We start from the raw sequence: 18,655 nt of genomic DNA, 5'->3' as shown, positions 1-18,655 counted from the left end.
TGTTTACTATAGTAATCTGTGAAGTCATGTAGTCCATTTCCACTATAGCCTAGAAATCAGAGGAGTTGTATTGAAATTTGTCCTAAATTCTTTGCTATCTTCCAAAGCCAATTCTTTTTAAAAGTACATATTTTGCACACATGTGACATCACCCCAGTAGAGGCTCATATTACTAACTGCAGTTCTACCTGGCTTCTAACTCTTTGGGCTTTCTCCAATCCATCTTTCAAAAAATGTCAAAGAGCTGACATTCCTCATTCCATCTCTATCGGTGTCACCTACTTTCATTTGTTGGTATCGATATTTTCTTAACTGTTCATGAAAATGTCTGAAACCAGAGCTCCCAAACAAATCTTTTAGTCTCGTACTCTAAATAGGTTGGTGTCTCTATGCTATGCCATACGTAGAAATTCTAAACCTGCCATTCTGTTCTCTCAGATTTGTCTTGCTAATCTTAGGGTATCACATGCTTTCTTGCCATTCCCCAGGTCAAAATCCCTCACTAATTTCCAAACGCTTGCCTCCAGTGGCCTTAATGATAAAACCAAAACCTCTACTAAGCCCAGTGTTTAAGGACCTCTACAAACCCAGGACTATCTTCCAATCCCATTGTTCTCTTAACGGAATCCTCTATTGCTGGCAATCTGGTTTACCTTGCTCATTGTCACCTCCCTGCCTTTGCTTTCACAACTGTCCTACCTGGGCACTTTTCCAAACCCAGCCACTTATACAGCCCCACTCCACATTCTGCTTCCCACACAAAATCTTCAGTTTCTACACATGGTGATATACCTCCCTCTTCTGAACTTGCAAAGCATTTATAGGCCATACTATATCATTTACCTTATTGTGCACTATATTCTTTTTTAGTTTTGTGTCTCACGTCTCTAGTGAATGTCAACTAGGGGACAGCAATATGCTGTATATTTTATATTCCATAGCATAAGCATGGTTGTATATTTAGAAGAAAATTACTGTTTCTTCTTAAAGCCTGATCATCAATCCTTTGAAATAACATGTTCCACTATATTTGATGCTTAATGATATCTCAATATTAAGAAGCCCACATTTGAATAAAATTCTAAGAATACTATTTGATTTAATATATATCAGAATTATTTCTTGGTTTGTTATTCATACTTTTAATATTTAAGTTGAGTAACCGCAAATCTGGGAAATAGATATATCACTCTATCTAATGGTTCCACATAAAACCAATTAACATTATGATTTAATTAATCCTAAAAACAAAACAAAATGGAGTCAAGAAAAGAAGCTTGAAGAAAAATCAACATTAATTCAATTCTTCCTTATAAAATAAAAATACTAATTTCTCCTACATTATGTGGCATATTGAAATGTCTGGAAAATAACATTACATGAAGGAACAAAAAAAAAAATAATTCTCTTTTCTACTGAGGAATGCCTAGAGAAAACGTTAACAGCCTTGCAGTATGCCAGAGGTAAAATCAATCAAATGTCTGGCAAACTGTGTTTAACGCTAAGCTCAACAGAGCATCACATTAGATCTACAAATATATGAAAAGTATATTAAATATTTTAGTATAATATATGCATGATCATTAATCACACAGGTGATCCAATATCATCAGGAAATTGGATCAGCTCACTTATAAATTCTCAGATTTAAGCTATTGCCTTAATAATATGTGCAAAATATGTGAAGCAAAATATGTGTTGCTCTGTTATTTAATTTATTTAGAAATTTCAGTACAATGTTGGTTGTTGCTTGGCACCTGGACTTGTTTACAACAAAGCTGCTGTGGGGCAATAGCTAAAGAACAAATCCATATTGAAACTAAAATGATTTGGGGGACTTTTCTCATATACATACTTGTACTTTTCTATTTGGATTTACTTTTTAAAGGTTAGTTTGGGGTGCAAAAAGGCTACAAGAGGTTAAAATTACTTATATACATAATTTTCCAAACCTAAAGAAAATGACACAATTTGGGTTACTATGTTTATTTTTTTTTTTAATTTTTAATGTTTATTTATTTTTGAGAGAGTGAGAGAGAGTGCGAGCAGGGGAGGGGCAGAGAGAGGGGGAGACACAGAATCTGAAACAGGCTCCAGGCTCTGAGCTGTCAGCACAGAGCCCGATGCTGGGCTCGAACTCATGAATTGCCAAATAATTACCTGAACCGAAGTCGGATGCTTAACTGACTGAGCCACCCATCACCTCAAGGGTTACCTATGTTTAAACTGTTACATTAGACCAGCTTAACACACGTCTAATTTTACCCCCACCATTGATTTTTGATTTTCTAAATTATTTCTCTCTTGTGATTTAACACATTAGTGAATAAGATACAGATATGTCTATAGGGACTTAGATAATATAATTAATCTTTGGAAGCTTTTATGAGGTTCTCAAAAAAGTCTGCTTCTACTACCTTAAAAAGCAGAAAGCACTGCAAGTCACATAGAAGTCTAACCCCTCGGGGCGCCTGGGTGGCGCAGTCGGTTAAGCGTCCGACTTCAGCCAGGTCACGATCTCGCGGTCCGTGAGTTCGAGCCCCGCGTCAGGCTCTGGGCTGATGGCTCAGAGCCTGGAGCCTGTTTCCGATTCTGTCTCCCTCTCTCTCTGCCCCTCACCCGTTCATGCTCTGTCTCTCTCTCTCCCAAAAATAAATAAACGTTGAAAAAAAAAAAAAAAAAGGCTAACCCCTCATCAAGAGGACCTATGTGGCCTGGCACCTGCCTTCTGCCCCGATTTCCTCTCCAACCCTTTATCGTGTTCGTTAGATTCCAGTGCCATTGGCCTTGTATTTGTTTCTCCAATACGCCAGGCTTCTTCCTGTTTCAAGGCTGTTGTTTATGCTGTCCCCACAGCTTGAAAATTCTTGCCCGCCCACATTCCCATGGCTATTTCTCATTACTTGAGTCTATAAAGGCAGCCTATCCCATCCCAAATAAGCGTTATTATATGCTTTTGTTTCCTCTTTCTTATAGCATTTCTTCATGCTTCAAATGTTCATTCACTTACTTATTTATTAGTTTCTGTCTCCTGTTATTAGACTATAAGCTACATAAAGGCGGGAATTTGTATGCTATGTCCCAATTTCCTACACATTCAGAAAAATTCCGATGTATACTAGGGATCCAATAACCTTTTGTTAAATAAATAATGAATGATTTATGGACGATGACACTAGAAATACTTACGGCTCACTAGCCTGATATTTAAGTGGAAAAAAGACAGAGAGTGAATCCTTCCCAAGGAAGAATACCATTTTAATTTCTTAAAGATCATTTAGATTTTCAGATTATCAAATTCAATAAACCACAACAAAGAAGAGCAAGGAATATCTTAATTTTTTAAAATTTGCCTTTATAAAGTGTAGATTTGTGGTGTGCAGTTAAGATAACTTTTCCTGTATTTATGGCTCAAAATAAAAACATCCCAGAGAAAGACAATATGCACAACACAGTCTTTCACAAATGTACATGGAAAATATTTTAAGGAATTCTGTTACATCTACTCACTGATAAAAGTCACTCCGATTCTGACGGGCGATTAAACATGTTCATCTAGATAAACAGGACCTGCTATATAACATTCTCTAACAGAAGGGTAACACTAGAATTCCTTCATTCCCTAGGTAGTGATATCGTTTCAGTTTTCAGTGACTAGGAATATGTTCCTCTTTAAATATTTAAGCATGGCTTCTGCTTAATTTCTTTCCTCCCAGATGCTTTTCATGCCTTTCAAATATTTGTCAACTTAAGACTCTACAACGCCTAAGCAATGTGGGTGCAGGTGAAGCTCCACTGAACATAGTAACCATAGCAACACCTAATTTTTATTTAATTTGCTGTCTCCTTGGAAGAAGCAAAATCCAAGAGGGATGGAGCACTGGAAACAGAGAAACAGGAGGACATACAAGAGTAAGACAGAGGGAAACAGGCACAGACACAGAGGCCCACAGCCTTTCTAGCTCACTTCCTCCTAGCTAAAAATATTAAAGCTGGGGGAAACACAAAAGGAAAGCTATTTTTGAGAAAATTTCATCTTGCTATAGGTCAGAAAAAAAGTTTCAATCTGGCTATTTTTGTTGAATTCCCCTTGTACATACAGCCAAGTTTAAACACAGACTCCATCAATCTAGAAGCATCAGTATGGATAGTTCAAGCTCAGAGAAAAGCTCCTTGGCTTCCCAAGTACCTTGAGTCTGGGCACACATCCCCAGAGAGTTTAAACTTCTGTTTTAAGAGATCCAAACCACAGGAATGGCCCTGGGCAGGAGCCCAGTCAGTGTTTCCTGGATCAGGTTTAGTCTTAACAATTTCTGAAGTGTGGCTGGCATGGAGCTGGTTGGAATGGCCTTAGAATTCCAAGTCCCTCCCTCTTTGGTGTCCATGAGAAAGTCACAGTAGGATCACAAAGTTGGGCAGGTATGATTGTCACTTCACCTAAACCCCTCAGCTCAGAAAACGACAATATAATCAGAATTGGAAACAGAAAGTCAGAGTGGAATGGTTCTTCACTGGCACCCTTAACAAGCTCTGAGTTGAAGCCATAATGACAGTTTTAGGCCTGGCTCTGCTCCTCAGGACCTTGGGTAAGTCACTTAACAGCTCTGTGTACCGGTTTATTCACATGTATGTCAAAGGTTCACATCATTTTCGCTTGACAGTCCCTCTTCCCCTTCAAACATCATCTAGTTCCTGTATAATTAGCAAGCCTTAAGAACTAATGTCCTTTCTGCAATGGGGCAGAGGCATAAAACTAAAGAATACATTAATGTCATCTTATATTTCCAGGTACGTAAGCACATAATCCTTTGAAGCTACTAATTAATAGGGTTACGAAGAGCTACTCTGTTATATACAGTACAAATAACTTAGAAGCAAAAGGAAAATATTTTATTTTTAAAAAATATTTATTTATTTTTGAGAGAGAAAGAGAAAGAGAGAGTGAGAGAGAGACAGAATCCCAAGCAGCCTCCCCGCTGTTGACACAGAGCCTGACATGGGGCTCAATCTCACAAACCATGAGAGCATGACCTGAGCCAAAATCAAGAGCTAGATGCTTAACTGGCTATGCCACCCAGGCACCCCAGGAAAATATTTTATTAAAAACCAAAAATCAGTTAACTCATTTTCTTTTTTTCTAATTAAAAAAAAATTTTTAACATTTATTCATTTTTGAGACACAGAGAGAGACAGAGCGTAAATGGGGAAGGGACAGAGAGGGAGACACAGAACCCGAAGCAGGCTCCAGGCTCTGAGAGGGTCAGCACAGAGCCCAACGTGGGGTTCAAACTCATGGACCACAAGATCATGACCTGAGCTGAAGTCAGACACTTAACCAACTGAGCTACCCAGGCACCTCTCAGTTTACACATTTTCAATATCAGCTTTTTAATGAACATTTGGATTCTTATCACATACCCCCATGTAGTTTTTAAGAAGGGGCTGATATAGGGCTGTGAGATTATCCAGAGTTGTGCAGTTTTCATAAGTTCTAATTTTGATAGTGACCACCCTCATATAATGTAGTCCTATTTAAAACAAAAGGAACAAAAATCATGGAACTGGTGACTGAGTCTGAAATAGAGAACTTAAAAAAAAACCAAAACCCACAAAATCTCAATTTCACCAAAGGCCACTCGGTAGTCTATAATAATTTCCATCATGTAATCTATGAATGAGGCAAGCTTTAGATTGAGACACAATGGCTAAAGTCCATTTAAATAATGCTAGACCATACTCACTTTATTGTTTTAGAAGAGATTTGGCTTTCAGTAGGATGCTTAGTGTTTTAATGCTTTCTTGGCAGTAAAATTTCTAAAGTTCCATCAACTCAAGCTTCTCCTGTTGCAATGAAGATAAATTGCATTTTGCATGCAAAAGCAGTGCCACCTAAACTTCTTAAAAGATAAACTTAAGTGGCCAATATTTCATTTTAGGACATTTTGACTTGATCAAAACAGATATTTTTATTTGAGCACAATATTTAGCCTTATCATTTGATTTCAATAATGGACAATGGAATCTGGACTATTATCTCTAAACAGAAAAGTATACAAATAGGTTGAAATTAATTCAATTTAATTTCATTAATGAACACCCATATCATTGTTTTGCCTCTAAAAATGTATTTAATACCAAAAGTTCTCATGTGGAACATCATAGTAAAATTTTAATTTTCTCTAAATCAACTGATTGTGAAATAATTTATTTCAACTACAAAAAATGGCATAGTTATAATAGGCTGTCTTAGATTATCTCACACACACACAAACACACACACATACACACACAACACCATGCAAGCCCTTTGTGAAACAGAAGGAAAACAAATTTCATGTGTTCATAACTTGTTACATGTACTATGACTCCATATTATTGTTCCCTGAAGAAAGAAATTGCATGCTACAGATTGCAAATTTTTGTTCAACAATAAATGATAAATATGTGCAGTAAATTAATGAGTGAGAGCTTTTCCTAGCTATGCAGTACTCATTAACAAAAAGAGAATGCATAACTGAACGCTTAAACTTTTTTGCTTGTTTTTAAAAAGGGCCAAAGGAATATGGTATCTCATACAAACATCAACAAAAAGTGAGCAGCATACTGTTTAAAATATTGTTCTGCCAAAAGCATGTATACGCTTAAGGAAAGACTAAATTACAATTTTGAAAGACACAATGCCCAAATAATGAAATTTCAAAGCTGAGCATTACTTAATTGCTTTCATGTCAATGCAACTGATGTTGCATCATTCTTTCTAGCCAATAAAATTAAGAACACTTTTTCATATCAATTCATTATAGAATTTCACTGCTGTCCATTAACAATACAACACAGTACTGTTAAAATTGTTACAGCAATAAAACATAGCCAACTATAAAGCCATTAACACTTAAAGTAATGTGAAAGGCTGATATTGGCATGATTAGCGGACCTCAAATTAATAGAATTTGTGTATTTACTTGTGAGTTTGCTTTATATGTAATAGATCTGGACAATTAAGTGATGAAATATCCTCATGGATATTCAGGCACTCTGCTTTATGATCATTTTGAAATGGACTCAAGATGGCTAATGATGATGTTGTTCAGAGCAATTTAATCAGAAATATTTTATATGAAACTGAATTAATTTGGTTCAGCATTTTCAGAATAGTCATTGACTAGCTAGTACTCAAAGTATTAGGTGTATATCTGTGGAGTTAGTTAAGCAGCATAAAATGAAGATAATGGATTGACTTTACTAGTCGATTTAATTTATAAAAATAGCTGAACCATTTTACTTGGCTTCAGGTGAACAAAACGACAAAAACAGCAGTTGGTTAACCAAATTTTTCATTTTGAAAACAATTAGTCATTTAGATGTACCATTACCTGCAGATTTTTTAAAAAATTAATTTAAAGAAGGCTGGTGAGGACACAGTTGGGATGAGCATTTATGTTTAAGATAAGAGAACCTGGGGAAACTTGGTTCCAATCATGGGAAGAAACAAGGTAGTAACTTTTCTTCCAGATTCACAAAGGCCTTCTAGAAGAAGGGAACACGAGCAAACACTGGTATACAAGGAAAAGATTATTCAAGGCTAGAGGATATAAAAGGTAGGATCAAAGAAAGAGCCAAGATAGGGATGGAATGCTAAGGAGGAGGAGAATGTAGCATAAAACTGCATGTTAAATGAGAAATATAGGTGTAATGGAAAATAAATTTTAATAAAAATAGTATTGGCACCTTTCTAATGATCAATGATTTTAGCACAAATTGAAAGGAAGGAGCAAAGAAAAGAAAGAAGGGCAAAGTCAAGCTGTGTGATCTTATAAGTGAAATTGTTTTCTCTTTTTTTTTTTTAATTTTTTTTTAACATTTATTTATTTTTGAGACAGGGAGAGATAGCATGAATGGGGGAGGGTCAGAGAGAGATGGAGACACAGAATCTGAAGCAGGCTCCAGGCTCTGAGCTGGCCCCCCGACGCGGGGCTCGAACTCACAGACCATGAGATCATGACCTGAGCCGAAGTCGGCCGCTTAACCGTCTGAGCCACCCAGGCGCCCCAGAAATTGTTTTCTCTAAAGGATTGTTAACATAACAAAAAAGCAAAATTAAAAAAAAAAAAGATTTTTGCCACTTCTGGTGTGTTTTAATGGAAGTAAATTGTTTTCAACTTTCCCCAAAGCCACAGTACAAGTTAACCAACTGTAAGAGGAAACCCTGGGCTCTTTAGTTTGTCTAAATTCTCACAGAATTTCCCTCAAATGTATAAGTAAAAATATCAGTTAAAATACTATCACTCAAAGGAAAGCTTGTTTCTCTTGAACAGGAAAGATAAAGTTCAAAGATTAGATTCAAAGCGTTTTGCATAAAACGTCAACTAATTGTGCTCACATTCTTCTAAAATTTTGATTCACTACAGAATGGCTTCCAATAAGCATCCTTTATAAATTTTATAAGGAAATACCTATGGCCTTAGTTCAAAGTAATGAAAGGGAGGAATATGAACAAAATATTATGAGGAGGTAGAAAAAAAGGACTTCTTCCTTCCCCACCCACTTAGACACAGGCTCTTCTCCATCCTGAATGGACAACTATTAACAACTGAGAATTTGCTTTCATTCCTCATCTCCTCTACTCCCAACCACCCACCCAAACTTTCCCATAGGCCCTTTCCCTTGATTTTGGTCCTCTGTCTACCACTTCTGACTTCATAGTTCTTTAACTGCTTTTGAGGCCTGGAATCAATTCCTGGGACAGATAATTCCTTGAGAATATCCAAAAAAATCTGAATTTGAATTTTCATGTGCTGTACAGTATTTAATGACATGACTTTCTACAGCTGACTGATGGAAGTATTTGAGGGGCTATTACTATTACCATTATGTAGGTATGTATATGTACACACACACACACACACACACACACACAGTTATGTTTTGTCATTCTCCAATTCAAAAAATATATATGGAATAAAGAAGGTACGTCTACATTAAGGCATTTATATAAGTGATGCATAATAGCTTGTCTTTGAGATGCTGGGGCATTGCAGTCCCTTGCACTCTGTCATATCTGTAATACAACAGCTACTCATTTGAATGTCACCTCTTATAAAAGAAACAAATCCTTCCAACTTTATTTGTAAGTTTCTTTCCTCTTATTTATTTTTATTTATATTTTTACATGAAATTTACTGTCAAATTGGTTTCCATACAACACCCAGTGCTCATCCCAACAGGTGCCCTCCTCAATGCCCATCACCCACTTCCCCCCCCACCACCCCCCCACCCCTCAGTTTATTTGTAAGTTTCTTAAAGCCAAGGACTATGTCTTCCTTTTTTTTTTGGTATCTCATTACATAGCCTCCCGTATGATACTTCGCATCTCGTAGAAACTTAATAGATGTGTAATAAATAAATAGGAATAAATGTTCTCCTAAAAGTTAATTTGTACTGAAAGCAATACTATGAGAGAATAGTAGTAATAGTAATAGAGAAGTCTAACATTCAGATGTGAGATTAAAATGGTGTGAAGGGAGGAGAGAACTGGCGAAATGATCAAAATACTGCCACCTGTATAAGAGGCGTACACTGAATAGATCAAGACGATGATGATAATAAAAGCATTGAGAGAATTAAAGTAGCAAAAAGAACTGATATATCTGAAAGAATCAGATGTGACTTGCAGACCTTAACAGCATCTTTAACTCATGTATCAAGAGACAAAAGAGCTTATGACAGCTTCAGAATGTTATCTTCAGGTTCACGCATCTAGTAATGACTTACCTAATGACCACTTTTAGCATTAGGAAATACAGTATTGACCTAGGGGTGCTGTTGTCATCTACTATAACTCTTATTTCAGATTCTTATCTTAATCTGTCACAAAGAAATTCAGCACTGAAAAGACTTCATGAATCAGAATAATCAACTTGAAAATTGAACTCGCCCAATTGGTTTCATACGGTCAGCCTCCTATGGATATTGATGAATAATTCAGGAAAGTACATATTGTCATGTATACATCTAATCAAACATAATAACTATTTAATTTTCAACTCCAATAATGCAGCTATAGTTCTCAAACAGCATAGTGGTCCAGTCTGTTATCCAGTTGCTAGTAAAAGTCAACACAAAATATGTGTGTCATAAGAAAACATGCAAAAAATACAGTAACAAATATTTTTCTTCCTTTTCCCTTCCGATGTTTAGAAAATTTGCAAATTGATTTAAGCCAAAAGCGGTAAAGGAATGAAATAGTTCCTTCAGGCTCAGATTCTGTGCCAAGTTTCATTTCTGGCTGCATATTTTCATCCAAGTTCAAGATCTCTGAAATACTTAAAAGAGAAAACATCTCTTTAACCTCAGCAAAGCAAAATCAGTAGAGGCTGCTATGGGAAGAGGAGGGCTTCTGCCTAGAGATGGGTGTGCTCCAGTGTTTGGTTTCCACTGAGAGGATGTCTGCTCTCTCAATGAATCTGAAGTAGCTACTACGATGAGGTAATGGCTGTTTCACTGGGTCATGCTCTCTCAGCACATTCTTTCTCTTTCTCCTCCCTGAGAAGGTGCTGTAAACAGGTCATCCTGAGGGAGAGTTGCTGCAGAGAATTAACAATTCCTACACTCAAAATTCCTGAGAGAACTATCTCTGCTTTTGGTAGTCTAGCCACAACTAGAAGCTGAAAGCAGCCCTGACAACCAGAAAGAAACAGGGTTACTTGACAAGAAAGAGGGGGGAAAATAGGAGAGAAACGAAATGAAAACTAAGGTAGTAGGGGCACCTGGGTGGCTCAGTTGGTTAAGTGTCCGACTTCAGCTCAGGTCATGATCTTGCAGTTTGTGAGTTCAAGCCCCATGTCAGTCTCTGTGCTGACAGCTTGTTCAGAGCCTGGAGGCTGCTCCGGATTCTGTCTCCCTTTCTCTCTGCCCCTCCCCCATTCACACTCCGTCTCTGTCTCTCTCAAAAATAAACAAATATTCAAAAAAAATTTTTAAAAGAAATTACGGTAATCAAAACAACGCTTAAAGGAAGATCAATTTTTAAATTACTAAGATCTCCAGACGCATATTAGACAATTTTCTACTTATGTGTAAAATTTTTAAAAACTTTTGTAAATTAAATAATATGACAGCAAACTGTGAAATGCTACAAATTAAAATCAAATAAATCATGAACAGATAAACAGCCTGTGCCAACAATCTTAAAGGCACCATAGCTCTGATAATATACAAATCATACATACAGATATAAACCTATGATAATCAAATAAAATCACCAGAAAATCAATGTTAAAACACACACACACACACACACACACACACACACACATAAATATTCTTTATTGAAAGAAAAAATGCAATTTACCTTTTCTTGGAGTGACAATGCTTTGTGCATGAAGGGGAGAGGGTTGACTGAAACATCTAGGATGTACAAATTCATAAAGATTTCTACCTAAACATACCTATTAAACATGCCCAGTGAAATGGGTGTTCTGTGTCACATTCAGGTGAAAGGCTGTAATCTTCCTCTTGGGCACTCTAAAGGGCTTTTATTTGTTTAATCTATTTCCATTGCCAAATATATATGTATATTTGCCCACAGTGAAATGACAGAGTGACAAAGCTATGCTTTACACTGGGCTGGTACCCGAAGTTCAAGCATGGGACATTTTGCATAATGTGGCTCACATAAAAGGCTTTGTTCTCCATCGCCTCACTGCGGCTGCAAACCTCAATTTCAGTTTGCAGTCATTTCCTCTCCCGGACCAACCATTTCTAAATAAATTACACCTTTAATATCTGAGTTAGTTCCTGCCAACATCCATTAATCCTTCTGCCTCACATTCAAAATTATATATCACCTGAGAATATTTTTTTTTGTTTTGCACTACAGATTTCATTCACACCATAAGCCCCAAACCCTCAAAGATAAATTTTAAAAGATTTGTCTTTTAAGCAGTTACTCTCTTCTGTATATATTCTGTATATAGTGTCTTACATATGTGTAAGCGTGTGTGTGATGTGCACAAGTGCACGCATCGTGAGTATGTATGTGTATGCATTGAAACAAAAACCCTTCACATTGTGTCAGTTTTAAAGGTCTGTATCCTGGAATCATTGTGCTAAGGGCTTACAGCAGATGGCACACAGTAATTGTGATAAATGGGCTTGTTGCTAATGAAAGCTTTTTATTTTCTGACAAAAATCCTTAAGCCCTGACGCCAAGCAATATAATATCAATTCCAGTTTTCCAAAGATGCTTTTTTTCTGACCCCATCTGCTTTACTCTCCTCTCCCCTCCCCTCCCCTCCCCTCCCCTCCACACACCCAAACACAACACCTCCCCACTCCTTTCATACACTCCTTTAAATTTCCACCCTTAAACAAAAGACTACATTGGGGAAGGAGGGCAATTGGCAATGCGGGCCCCCAAAAGCCTTTAAAAATAAAAAGAATAGATGGACTGTAGGTGCAGCTTTCTCACCCCTATCGTTTGAAACAGAAATATTGTGTAAACGCTCAGGCTCATCCAGACATTTTTTTTCGTGTCCCGCCCTTCAACACGATCATAGATTTCTCATTTGCCTAAAATTATACTTATCAATTTTTTCTTCCAGCTGTTTTTGGAAGAATTACAAGGAAAATGATTTCAAACTGACAAGGCTTCTCTAACTCACTCATTCGTCAGTATGCAGTTCTCTGCAGCTAGATGGACAAAAAAATTCTCTACCTCGAATTCTCCACACCCCCACCCCCACCTCCATTACCTTTGTATAACCCACTCCTCGTCTTTCTACAGCTCAGGTAATATTAGCTCTCAATATGGATATCCTAACCCGACGTAAGTTCCCCGGGTTTCAAAGTGGTACCTGACAAGGTCACACACTCTACAAATCTAGAGCCCAGGCGCAGCGCCCATTCCCTTGCTCAGTGGTGACACCTGGAGAGGCCGGGCCTGAAGCTTCCGCCAGGTGGGAGACGGGATAGCCGACCAACCTGCGCCGGCTTCCAAGGCAGAGAGGACAAGACAGCCCAGCCCCTTCTCCAGTCCCACCCGTTTCCGAGCTGAGGCTCCCTCTAGCAGAAAGCTGGGCGGAGGAAGGAAGGGCACCGAATACAGAACCAGAGGTGGCGACAGCTCACTTACCTGGACGCAGAATCTGGATGCACCCGCCCTGGCTGCTACCTGCGCTCACGGACCTGAGGACTAAAGGCCCTCCGGACAAGGAGAAAAAGGGGAGACGGGGCAGGGGAAGGAGAAGAGGGAGAAGAGAAAGAAACGGAAGGAAAGAAAAAGATGCGAGGAGGGAGGAGGAGGAGGTGGAGGAGGAGGAGGAGGAGGAGGAGGAGGATGCTGCCCCGCGGCCGCCGAGAGCCCGCGCAGCCCGAGCGCCCGGCCCAGTCTGAGCGCCGCCCTGGCCCGGGCTCCCCTAGCGGCCGCCCCGCCCTGGCCCCGCCTCCCCGCGCCGGCCCCGCCTCCCCGCTCCCGGCGCCCCGCCCTGGCCCCTCCTCACCATGCGGCGGCCGCTCGGCCGGGGGGCTGTGCCCCCGCCGCAGTGTCCGGGAACGGGGAGCGCGGCAGCCCCGCCTCCTGCCGCAGCCAGCCTGCCGCCCGGTGGGGACCGCGGGAGTGGCAGCCACCCAGAGCCTGCCGAGCCCCGGCCACACCGGGCTCCAGAGAATTCCCGCTCCGCCGCCAAAGGGAGACCAGAGCCCTCGGAACAGAGGCACCCAGCGGACCTTCTCTGCTCCTGGGGGGGAGATGGGGGAGTCTCTATAAATACCTTCCTTTCCTTCCTCTGTCACTGTGAGGCGTGGGTTCCCGTTACCCCTCCACGGAGAAGGCCCATTGCACTTGCCTCCACAAACCTGACAACAGTTGCTTTCGGAAAGGACAGAAAAATTGGGGGGAGCATGAGGACAGAGACCAACTTTTGTCAACGCTAAGGGAGCATTGGCTGTCATCAATCAGATTCAGACATTCATTTATTCATTCAACAAATGTTTATTAAAACCTACTCTGTCAGACACTGTTGTAGGCACTGTGGAAGCAGCATTGAATAAAACAAGATTGCCTTGCCTCCCTCCCCCACACTTTGGCTTCATGGATTTAATTTACCTGCTACTTAGCTAGATGTATGATCCAGAGTCCCTTCACTTAATCTAAATCTCAGTGTATGAATGAGGAATAAAAATATTAGCCATACCCCTCTGCCATGTTTAATATGAGGATACAATTAGATCATGAATAAGAAGAGTCTGTGAAGAATATGAAGACAAATATAAGAATAATGAATTAGCACAGAAAATGTTGACTTTGAAATGTCGCCATTAAAAATATCACCTCAAATACTTTTGAAAGTGATATGACCAACTGAGACAACAGATGATTCTTTACCATGGAATCTTTCTAATCAGAGAACAGCACTTTGTTGTAAGTAAGAGAGGTAAGATGCAACTCAGAATTGCTTCAAGCATCTATATCAAGTCGTAACAAGGTGTTTTTAAGGTCAGCCAAGATAGAGAGGTGTGGCTTGCAGTTTCAACAGTGCTGATGAAATAGCACCCATAATTTGGTTGTGTCATTTCAATTATCCATAGAATCATAGACCATAGAACATTAGAGTTGATTTTCTCGGCATTTGGTCCAATTCTCTTAATTTTCATATGGAAGACAGAAACCTAATGATGAGAGGCTATGAAGATTAAAAACTGTAACAGAGCAAAATCTGAAAGCCCGGCTTCTGAAGTCACACCCCATGCTCCGTGTGTTGCTTCCCTCCGCCCAGCTACACCCCATGTCTCTGTGACGCTTGCAATGAGGCTGGAAGTATCAGGGCACACCCAAGTAGCAGGGAAGTTGGAGGAGTTAGGACTTTTCCTCAAAACATGGCCTGCATGAGAAGAAGGACATCTTAGGAGACTGTGAAATGATATGAGGGATGGAAGGAAAAGTAAGAATCCTGCTACAGCGTTAGCGGCTGACAATTATGATCTAGCACACAGTTGCGGATGCTCACTGAGAGTATCTCTTCAGTCCCACATAGTCCAATTATTGAGTGTTTCTCAGTTCCTGTTAATTCCGTGCTATTTGATAGAAGAACCACATTCCAAAAGGAAGGTGCTCCTTCTGTCTTCCCTCACTCCAGGCAGAATTCCCCTGAGTCTGCATCAACTCTGAGCCTCAAGTAGACAGATGCGGGGGTGCCTGGGTGACTCAGTCCATTAAGCATCTGACTCTTGGTTTCACTCAGGTCATGATCTCAGGGTTCTGGGATGGAGCCCCGAGTGCTGGGATGTCAGCATGGAGCCTGCTTGGGATTCTCTCTCTCCCTCTCTCTGCCCCTCCCCAGCTCATGCACACACACTCTCTCTCAAAATGAATAAATAAACTTAAAAAAATGAATAAAGTGGACAACCACAACTTCGGGCCTTGAATACAATCCTGCCCATCCTCATTGTCTGCAAACAAAAACACAGTTCCAGTTTTACAATTAGTCCTGAAGTCAAGCATTGCAAGTCAACCTGAGTGGCTCAGTCGGTTGAGCGTCCAACTTCGGCCCAGGTCTTGATCTCACGTTTCCTGAATTCAAGCCCCACATCAAGCTCACTCCTGTTAGTGCAGAGCCCAATTCAGATATTCTGCTCCCCCCCTCAGCCCCCTCCCTGCTTGTGCTCTCTCTCTCAGAAATAAATAAATCTTTAAAAAGTACTGTTCTAGCTTTACAATTAGCCTTGAAATCAAGTATTCCAAGTCCTACAATGTTATTATTCTTTCAAAATTTTCAAAATTCTTTTGAATCATCTAGTTTTTTGCATTTCCATATAAATTTTAATGCCAAAAAGTCAATTTCTATAAAAACAGTGCTGTTTTAGCATATAAAAAGAATTATTCACCATGATCAAGTGGGATTCATTCCTGGGATGCAGGGCTGGTTCAACATTCGCAAATCAATCAACGTGATACATCACACTAATAAAAGAAAAGATAAGAACCATATGATCCTGTCAATCAATACAGAAAAGGCCTTTGACAAAATTCAGCATCCTTTCTTAATAAAAACCCTTGAGAAAGTCGGGATAGAAGGAACATACTTAAACATCATAAAAGCCATTTTGAAAAGCCCACAGCTAACATCATCCTCAATGGGGAAAAACTGAGAGCTTTCTCCCTGAGATCAGGAACACGACAGGGATGCCCACTCTCACCGCTGTTGTTTAACATAGTGTTGGAAGTGCTAGCATCAGCAATCAGAAAACAAAAGGAAATCAAAGGCATCAAAATTGGCAAAGATGAAGTCAAGCTTTCACTTTTTGCAGATGACATGATATTATACATGGAAAATCCGATAGACTCCACCAAAACTCTGCTAGAACTGGTACATGAATTCAGCAAAGTTGCAGGATACAAAATCAATGTACAGAAGTCAGTTGCATTCTTATACATTAATAATGAAGCAACAGAAAGACAAATAAAGAAACTGATCCCATTCACAATTGCACCAAGAAGCATAAAATACCTAGGAATAAATCTAACCAAAGATGTAAAAGATCTGTATGCTGAAAACTATAGAAAGCTTATGAAGGTAATTGAAGAAGATATAAAGAAATGGAAAGACATTCCATGCTCATGGGTTGGAAGAATAAATATTGTTAAAATGTCAATACTACCCAAAGCTATCTACACATTCAATGCAATCCCAATCAAAATTGCACCAGCATTCTTCTCGAAATCAGAACAAGCAATCCTAAAATTCATGTGGAACTACAAAAGGCCCCGAATAGCCAAAGTAATTTTGAAGAAGACCAAAGCAGGAGGCATCACAATCCCAGACTTTAGCCTCTACTACAAAGCTGTAATCAGCAAGACAGCATGGTATTGGCACAAAAACAGACACAGAGACCAATGGAATAGAATAGAAACCCCAGAACTAGACCCACAAATGTATGGCTAACTCATCTTTGACAAAGCAGGAAAGAACATCCAATGGAAAAAAGACAGCCTCTTTAACAAATGGTGCTGGGAGAACTGGACAGCAACATGCAGAAGGTTGAAACTAGACCACTTTCTCACACCATTCACAAAAATAAACTCAAAATGGATAAAGGACCTGAATGTGAGACAGGAAACCATCAAAACCCTAGAGGAGAAAGCAGGAAAAGACCTCTCTGACCTCAGCCGTAGCAATCTCTTACTCGACACATCCCCAAAGGCAAGGGAATTAAAAGCAAAAATGAATTACTGGGACCTTATGAAGACAAAAAGCTTCTGCACAGCAAAGGAAACAACCAACAAAACTAAAAGGCAACCAACAGAATGGGAAAAGATATTTGCAAATGACATATCGGACAAAGGGCTAGTATCCAAAATCTATAAAGAGCTCACCAAACTCCACACCTGAAAAACAAATAACCCAGTGAAGAAATGGGCAGAAAACATGAATAGACACGTCTCTAAAGAAGGCATCCGGATGGCCAACAGGCATATGAAAAGATGCTCAACGTCGCTCCTCATCAGGGAAATACAAATCAAAACCACACTCAGATATCACCTCACGCCAGTCAGAGTGGCCAAAATGAACAAATCAGGAGACTATAGATGCTGGAGAGGATGTGGAGAAACGGGAACCCTCTTGCACTGTTGGTGGGAATGCAAATTGGTACAGCCACTCTGGAAAACAGTGTGGAGGTTCCTCAAAAAACTAAAAATAGACCTACCCTATGACCCAGCAATAGCACTACTAGGAATTGACCCAAGGGATACAGGAGTACTGATGCATAGGGGCACTTGTACCCCAATGTTTATAGCAGCACTCTCAACAATAGCCAAATTATGGAAAGAGCCTAAATGTCCATCAACTGATGAATGGATAAAGAAATTGTAGTTTATATACACAATGGAGTACTACTTGGCAATGAGAAAGAACGAAATATGGCCCTTTGTAGCAACGTGGATGGAACTGGAGAGTGTGATGCTAAGTGAAATAAGCCATACAGAGAAAGACAGATACCATATGTTTTCACTCTTATGTGGATCCTGAGAAACTTAACAGAAACTCAGGGGGGAGGGGAAGGAAAAAAAAAAGAGGTTAGAGTGGGAGAGAGCCAAAGCATAAGAGACTCTTAAAAACTGAGAACAAACTGAGGGTTGATGGGGGGTGGGAGGGAGGGGAGGGTGGGTGATGGGTATTGAGGAGGGCACCTTTTGGGATGAGCACTGGGTGTTGTATGGAAACCAATTTGACAATAAATTTCATATATTGAAAAAAAAATAAAGCATCTCACCCTTAAAAAAAATAGTGCTGTTTTTTCAGTTAAAATTGTATTCAATTTACAGGTCAATTTTTGCAGAATTGCCATCTTATCAATATTGAGTCTTTCAATCCATGAACATGGTATAAGCCTCTATTTCTTTAGATCTTCTGGAAGTTTTATAGAAAAATATTATTAACAAGCTTTATTTCTGAGTGGTTTTACATTTACAGAAAAATTGAACAGAAAGTATAGAGAGTTCCTAATATACTTCCTTTCCCTCTGCCCAGACTTTCTCCTATTAGTAACTTCCTGCACAGATATGGTACGTTTTTTTATAATTGATGAACCAATATGGAGACATTATTATTAATAAAGTCTATAGTTTACATTATGGCTCACTCTTGGTGTCATAGTT

The 18,655-nt window shown here is 39.4% G+C and overlaps 1 protein-coding gene across 6 annotated transcripts in view; it reads right to left on the bottom strand.

Annotated features, from left to right (window-relative positions):
• MAP2 (microtubule associated protein 2) overlaps positions 1-13,385 on the bottom strand; it is a 283,734-nt gene extending 270,349 nt beyond the window's left edge. For 4 of the 6 annotated variants that reach the window (XM_045481020.1, XM_045481026.1, XM_045481015.1 and 1 more), the window contains exon 1: positions 13,133-13,316. The gene's annotated coding sequence lies outside the window, so the exon portion shown is untranslated. Of the gene's footprint in view, positions 1-13,132 lie in introns of all 6 variants that reach the window. The other 2 variants (XM_045481056.1, XM_045481057.1) reach the window with 1 other exon arrangement.
• Between the last annotated feature and the right edge of the window lie 5,270 nt (positions 13,386-18,655).

The sequence above is a fragment of the Leopardus geoffroyi genome, chromosome C1, assembly GCF_018350155.1.
Source record: "Leopardus geoffroyi isolate Oge1 chromosome C1, O.geoffroyi_Oge1_pat1.0, whole genome shotgun sequence".
Taxonomy (NCBI): Eukaryota; Metazoa; Chordata; class Mammalia; order Carnivora; family Felidae; genus Leopardus; species Leopardus geoffroyi.
This window is presented reverse-complemented; position numbering and strand designations above follow the sequence as displayed.